Raw genomic sequence first — 7,864 nt, forward strand, 5'->3', positions numbered from 1 at the left:
AATTTGGAGAAGTGTAGATGCCAAAGGAGGGCTGTGTTTTGGTTCACACATTGTTTAGCAAAGTACCTTTAAATGCAAACCGTACAGACTTTCTCCCATGTCTGTACCTCCCTGCAAACTTTGTGCAAGCAAATTGGGATGAATGCTCAGTAAACAGATCATCCAGAAGTGACCACCCTCTTTCCCCCACTACAGATTTGAAGAGTTTTCTTCTAATGAGGCATCTTTGAGCTTGTCTGTATTTAAAGCTCCGGAGGGCAGGAGCAGAGATGTTGCCATTAATACCACTTTCTAGCCTTTTGTCTCAAGTCAGACATCTATGTGTATTATAGTTTCAAGAGATCTTCCTTGCTGCACTCCAAGCTGGCAGGATTTCCTGTGCTGTTGCTCTCCTCCTGCTCTCAGTGGTGTGGGTGTCATTTCAGTAATGCTCATCCCATTCTTGGGGATAAGTGGCGTTTCTTTGGGCTATCTATTCTCCTAGACAACTCACGTCACTATCCGTCATACTCAGAATAATGTCCGCTTTTATCATTCACTGACTGCATGACTTCCGACTCAGCGCCTTTTAGCTCACAGTCTCTCCCCGCCCACCAGTGATAAGCCATCTGAATCATTCCTCTGAGGGTTTAGATCCAGAGATGTGTTCCACTAAGTGTCAGAAAAGCATGTAAGACTGGGATAAGCACAGTGGTATAGTGGTAAATTCTGAAATGCAGGTGCTCATAGGACAACCCTTATAGACCACAACTCCCATCAACCTCAGAAAGCAAGGGCAGTGGCCAGGGATGATGGGCACTATAGTTCAGCAACATCTGGAGGGCCAGATGTTAGCCACACCTACCCTATAGCCACAATAAAAAAGAAAAAGAAAACATAAAAAAGCAATTCAACAATACAGCAAAAAGAAACAAAAAAAACCCCAAAACACACACACATCCAATATTCCATATCTTTACCTTTCCTTTACTTGTTTCATCAACCTCCTCACACCTCCCTTTTTTTGTATTCTAGTTCAATTCACTATTTCAGCAAATTCTTTCCATCTTTCTCAATTTTTGTTCTATAATTTATCTTAACGGTCTAACTTTAAATTTTTTCATTTTGGCCCATTATCAATCAGCTTTTACTTAATTCTTTGTTACATTTCTACTAAAACCATATAGCTTCATTCCAGCATCCTTCTAACACTCATTGATTTTACAATGTTTCTGTAAATATACTTTAATTTTTTTCCAATCTTCTTCCACCGACTCTTCTCCCTGATCTCAAATTCTGCCAGTCATTTCCGCCAGTTCCATGTAGTCCATCAACTTCATCTGCCATTCTTCCCTGGTGGGTAGATCTTGTGTCTTCCAGTGCTTTGCGATAAGTATTCTTGCTGCTGTTGTAGCATACATAAAGAAAGTTCTATCCTTCTTTGGCACCAATTGGCCGACCATGCCCAGGAGAAAGGCCTCTGGTTTCTTCAGGAAGGTATATTTAAATACCTTTTTCATGTCATTATAGATCATCTCCCAGAAAGCCTTAATCTTTGGGCATGTCCACCACAGGTGAAAGAATGTACCTTCAGTTTCATTACATTTCCAACATTTATTATCGGGCAAATGGTAGATTTTTGCAAGCTTGACTGGTGTTATGTACCACCTATAAATCATTTTCATTAAATTCTCTTTTAGGGCATTACATGCCGTAAACTTCATACAAGTGGTCCATAACTGTTCCCAGTGAGCCATCATAATATTATGTCCAACATCTTGTGACCATTTAATCATAACAGATTTCACCGTTTCATCTTGAGTATTCCATTTCAACAGCAAGTTATACATTCTTGACAAATTCTTAACTTTAGGGTCTAACAATTCTGTTTCCAATTTTGATTTTTCCACCTGGAAGCCTATTTTTTTGTCCAAGTTATATGCCTCCATTATTTGATAATAATGGAGCCAATCTCGTACTCTGTTTTTTAATTTTTCAAAGCTCTGTAGTTTTAATCTATCACCTTCTTGTTCCAAGAGAGGGAGGGAATCAAATTGGCTCCAAGCCAAAGGCCAGGCGGAACAACTCTGTCTTACAGGCCCTGCGGAAAGAAATCAGATCCTGCAGGGCCCTGGTCTCGTGAGGCAGAGCGTTCCACCAGGCCGGAGCCAGAGTTGAAAAGGCCCTGGCTCTGGTTGAAGCCAATCTAACTCCCTTAGGGCCCGGGACCACTAGGGTGTTGCTATTTATGGACCTTGAGGCTCTCCGTGGGGCATACCGGGAGAGGCGGTCCCGTAGGTACGAGGGTCCTAGGCCGTGAAGGGCTTTAAAGGTCAAAAGCAGTACCTTAAATCTGACCCTGTACTCCACCGGGAGCCAGTGCAGTTTGAAAAGCACTGGGTGAATATGCTCCCATGGCAGAGACCCCGTGAGGAGCCTCGCTGCAGCATTCTGCACCCTCTGGAGTTTCTGGGTCAGCTTCAAGGGCAGCCCCGCGTAGAGCGAATACAACAAAAATGAACTTTGGACCATTTGCTGACTTTTCTCAGAACCATGCCCACCTCTGCTTTGCTGAACATCCAGTCTGATGAAGAGTTTTGGTGGGCTTGGAAGATTGCTCACAGTTTTGAAACATTTTGGTTGCTTATTCATTTATCTCATATATTTCTATCCCACATTTATCCCAAGTTGGGATTCAAGGTAGTTTACAGCTTTTAAAAACAATGCCATTACATACAAAGGAATAAAAACAAACCAGTTTAGAACAATAATTAAAATGCACCGAAACACATTAAAAACAGTTTGCTTTGGCTGCTGAACAGGGATCAGCAGCAACTGCCACTTAATTTTCAAAGGGCTGTCTCAATAAGAAGGTCTTAACCTGCAGATGGATGGATAACAAGGTGGAGCCAGTCAGACCTCTCTTGGGAGGGCATTCCACAATCTGGGAGCAGCCGCAGAGAAAGGCTCTCTTTTGTGCTACCACTATCCATGATTTTTCATACTCCACCTCCCAGAAACACATTTAAAAGGACATAGATTTTTTTAAATAGCCAAAGATCTGGTTAGGGAGAATTGTTTTTGCCTGGTGCCTAACGTTATTTAATGAAGGTGCCAGGTGAGCTTCTCTGGTGAGAACATTCCACAGAAGGCGAGCCACCACAGAAAAGGACCGCTCTCCTGTTGCCACCCTCTGGTCCTCTCATGGAGGAGGGACATGAATAAAGGCCTCAGATGATGAATGCAGGGTCTAGGTCAGTTTGTATTGGGAGAGACGGTCCTTGAGATATTGCAGTCCTGAGCCGTTTAAGGCTTTATAGGTCAACTCCAGCACTTTGAATGGGGCCCAGAAATTGATTTGCAGCACAATTGGGTCAGGATCATTGTAATATGCTCAGTCTTGCCCCAGTGGCTGCTGAATTCTGCACCAGCTGAACTTTTCAAACTGTCTTCAGAGGCAGCCCCATGTATAACTTGTTGCAGTAATCTAATGTTGACATAGCCAGTGCATAGACAACAGAAGTTAGGCTATCTCTGTCCAGATAGAGGTGCAGCTGGGCCACCAGCCAAAACTGATGGAAAGCACTCCACTCCATTGAGGCCACCTGAGCCTCAAGTGACAGCAGTGGATCCAGAAGTCTCCACAAGTACCCACTCCTTCAGAGGGAACTTAACCCCATCAAGAGCAGGCAACCTCCCAGCCATCCAGTCTGAGGAACTGCTAACTATCAGTCTCTCTGTCTTATCTGGATTGAGGTTCAGTTTCTTGGCCCTCATCCAGTCCATTACCGAGGCAAGACAATGGGCCAGCACATCCCCTGCCTCACCTGTAGATGTAAAGGAGAAGTAGAGCTGTGTGTCATCAGCATATTGCTGACAATGTACTCAAACCATCTGGATAACCCCACACAGAGGTTTCATGCAGATGTTAAACAGCATAGGGGATAAAAACAAACCCTGAACAACTACACATTTAAGGCTTCACTTCTTCACCCTATGAAAATGTCCATCCAAGTAGGATCAGAATCACCACAAAGTGCTACCACCCACCCCTAACTTGAACAGCCTCTCCAGAAGGATACCACTGAGAGCTGAAGGAGAATTAACAGGGACATATTTCTCCTATCTCTCTCCCAACAGAAGTCACCATACAGGGTAACCAAAGCAGTTTCTGTGCCTAAGCCCCAACTGAAAATCAGTTTTCCCCAAGAACACTTGGATCTGTTCCACAACCACCCACTTAAGGACCTTGTCCAAGAAGGGGAGATTGGCAACTGCCCATTAGTTACTAAGATTTTTAGAATGCAGGGAGGGTGTATTGAGGAATGGTTTACCACTGCCTTCTTCAAGCAGGATAACCGTCTGCACCAATCACTTCCTTGGGCCAGCCAGCTTCACCTTCCCTGCTAATTTTTATCAGCCATGATGGGCAAGGGTCCAGACTGCAAGAGGTCATCCTGACCAATGCAAGCACCTTATCCACATACTTGAGCCTTACTGATTGAAGCTCATCCAACACAACAGGATTAGATAGTGCTCCGGACACCCCTTGAGATTCATCTGCTGTAACAGCGGAGGCAAGGGTGTAGTCGATGCCAGAGATAGTATTCTCAAAATGTTTTTCAAACAAGTCATAGTGAGCTACTGTCTTTCAGACTCAACACTACACAGAAAAGCACAAAGAGGATGGGAGACAGCAAAATATGCCTTATTTGCTGCCTTCTCTGTAACTAAGCTGGTCGATGATGAGCCCTCACAAGTGTTTGATTGCATTCAACTGGAGTTTTCCTGCACTTGCATTCAAGCTGTCTCCCAGCTGGTTTCCTTGCCCTAAGCTCTGGAGTATACCAGGGAGCTAAGTGAACTCCATGAAGCAGGAGAGAGTCCTCAGGAGTAAAACAAGTCGGCCAGGGCTTTTACCGGAGTGTCAAATAACCTGGTAAATCCAACAGGGCTATCTGGAAACCCATTAGATATACCAGACTCTAAAGGCAGACCTAATAGGCTCCCTGCCTCTGCAGAGGGGGAAAGGTGCTGGGAGCCTAAATCTCAGCAGGAAGTGATCTGTCCATGACATGGGACTGATGTCAATATCTTCCACTGTGGGATCACACTCTTCCTGCTCAGGTGAGAAACCAAAGCCCAGAGAATGCCCTGCCACATGCATTGGGTTGGTAACATGCTTGGACAGCCTATAATGGAAGCTTCCTAGTTGATGCTGAGCTACAACTCCCATGAGTGCCTGACAGCTTAGCTAATGGTTAGGAATGATGTGATATGTAGTTCCACAACTTCTGAAGGACATCATGTTAGTTGTTCCTGTCCAGCTAGATTCATGAGGCTGGAAATGGGCATTAAGCAGTTTGAGAAATACACTATTTCTTATGTTGTTTTTTTGTTCCACTCTCACCTCTGGCTAAAGAAGGGTTGGCAGGTTTTTGAACAAATACGACAACCTTCAAAGCCTGTTTACCTGGCCTGAAAGTGGGATGAGTATATGCATCAAGACTAGCAAATCTTCTCTCAAACTGCCTTCAGTTCTGAAAAACAAAAGAACAAGAAGCTATTATTTGTCTTCAGCCTTCAAGATTAATAGCAGAAATTCTCTCCCCCTACCTCCGACTTGGCTGGCAATTCATCAATTGATGAGCATCTTCCTTATCCAAGAAGTATTTTCACTGCCCTGAATTGCTCCAAAATCCATTTGTAGTTTGCCCAAAATTGTGCAAATGGTTTTGCTAACCGGAGAAACCTCCCTATCTGCAGACATCCTTCAATAGCTTGTCAGCCGTTTGCAGCAAATCTTTACTAATAAATAGACACCTAATAGAACACCCTTGGCACCTCAAAATGAACTTATCTGTATCCCACCGAGCAGCTGTTCCCATGGACTGCATCCTCACTCTTCACCGCTTGTTACTGTGACTGAGCGCTTACCCATTGGCTGTATTTTCCACAATTGTGTATCCAATCAATGCCCACCAAGAACACTGAAAACAAACACTACTGTTGCTGTGTGGTGCAGGACAAGATGCTTACAAAACTTCCTAGCACCAGAGGCCCTTCTGCAATTCTCCCTTTTGTTGGAGAGGAGGTGGCCAGCAAATTGAGATCAACCCCTTTCTATGGTGGCAACCTTTCTTCCAAATACCCTTTCCCAGAGAGTTCACAGAGGACCAAACTTCTTATCTTTTCAGTGTCAGATGTAGTTTTAGCAAATGGGTCTAACCCTTGTAATGCAACCCCCTCAAACCACATCTGTTCTGAAGGAAATCCCATTGAACTCAATGGGACTTACTGTTAGGTTGCAACCTTTTACTGGGTTGCAACCTTCATCTGGATCTGCTTTTAATATTTGGATTTCCTGTTCTGCCAGTTCATAAGCACTTAGTGCATTGGTGGTATAACTGCTGTTTTTACCTCTTGCTTGGCGAGCTGCTCTTGGAGCCTTTCTGGGATGAAGGGTTGGATGAACAGGCATTAAATAAACAAGGAAACAACAGCCAGGGCTTCTCTTTTATCTTCCTGCTTCAAAGAGAAATATGTAGGTCAGAGATGGGGAATCTCAGGCCTCTCTGTCTGGCCCTGCTGTGCAAGCACCATGAGCATTTTTGCCTGGCTATAATGTGCAAATGAACTCAGAGAATGCCTCTTGCTTGTCTGGATAGATAACATAAGAAGAGCCGGCAGGAACAGGCCAATGGCCTATCTGGTCTTGTGTCCTGTTCCCACAGTGGCCAACCAGATGCCTGTGGGAAACCCGCAAAGAGGACCCAAGTACAGGAGCACCCTCCCCTCCCTTGGTTTCCAGCAACTGGTATTCAGAAGCATTACTGTTACCATTACTGTGGAAACAGGTTGTGGCCATCATGGCTGGTAGCCTTGTTCTCCTGAATTTCTCCAATCCTCTTTTAAAGCCATCCGAGCTGGTGGCCATCATTGCCTCCTGAGGGTGGGAGTTCCATAGTTCAACTAAATTCTGCCTGAAACGCTTTCTCTTATCTGTTTCATTCAGTTTCATTGGGTGTCCGCAAATGCTCATGTTACAAGAGAGGGAGAAAACCTTTTCTCTATCCACTTTCTCCATGTCATGCATAACTGTATAAATTTCCATCATGCCACCTCTTAGTTGCCTTTCCCCTAAACTAAAAAGCTGCAAATGTTGCATCCTTTTCTCAAAGGGAGAAGGACAGAGAGGGACGTGTGGGTGTGTACAGAAACAAGTCTACTGTACAAAGGCAATGCTCACCTTTGTTGCTCTGTCAACTTCTGGCAAACACCGGCATGTGGCTGTTAGAAGATTTCTGGGAAGGGAATGTTGCCTTAGGCTGAAAAAGACTCTCCACCCTGGCATAGGTTCTAAAAATATAACCCTGTTCCTCATTGTGATGTTAGGGTAGTTACAGGTGAGAGGTCCTACCCATCTGCCCAAATGGCCTGCAGTGGCTCAGGGGGAAGAAGAAGAAGAATTTGGGTTTGATATCCCGCTTTATCACTACCTGAAGGAGTCTCAAAGCAGCTAACATTCTCCTTTCCCTTCCTCCCCCACAGCAAACACTCTGTGAGGTGAGTGGGGCTGAGAGAAGTGTGACTAGCCCAAGATCACCCAGCAGCTGCATGTGGAGGAGCGGAGACGTGAACCCGGTCCACTGCTCTTAACCACTATACCACACTGGCTCTCTAGCCAGATCCTGCTCCCCAATCCTGGAACAGAGTTGCACAAATAGGGGCTGGGAAAGGAAAAGGAAGAGATGGCGAGCTGTTGAAGGTTGAATTTTTGTTCTAAAATAGTGACCGGATCTTTCCAGTTGAAGATAGCTTGTTTGTCAGTGAACATATGCAGAGATGGCATCAGCAGATGGCATTCCTAGGCAGATTTCAAGGA

General features: G+C 44.7%; 1 long non-coding RNA gene across 1 annotated transcript; it reads right to left on the minus strand.

The window, feature by feature from the left end:
• Positions 1-2,630: 2,630 nt before the first annotated feature.
• LOC308468768 lies at positions 2,631-7,007 on the minus strand. The gene is made up of 3 exons (XR_013981863.1): positions 6,400-7,007; positions 5,453-5,519; positions 2,631-3,806 (listed from the first exon to the last, which is right to left on the minus strand). It is a non-coding gene; the product is annotated as an uncharacterized lncRNA (long non-coding RNA).
• Between the last annotated feature and the right edge of the window lie 857 nt (positions 7,008-7,864).

The sequence above is a fragment of the Podarcis pityusensis genome (assembly GCF_964106645.2).
Source record: "Podarcis pityusensis genome assembly, chromosome: Z".
NCBI lineage: Eukaryota > Metazoa > Chordata > Lepidosauria > Squamata > Lacertidae > Podarcis > Podarcis pityusensis.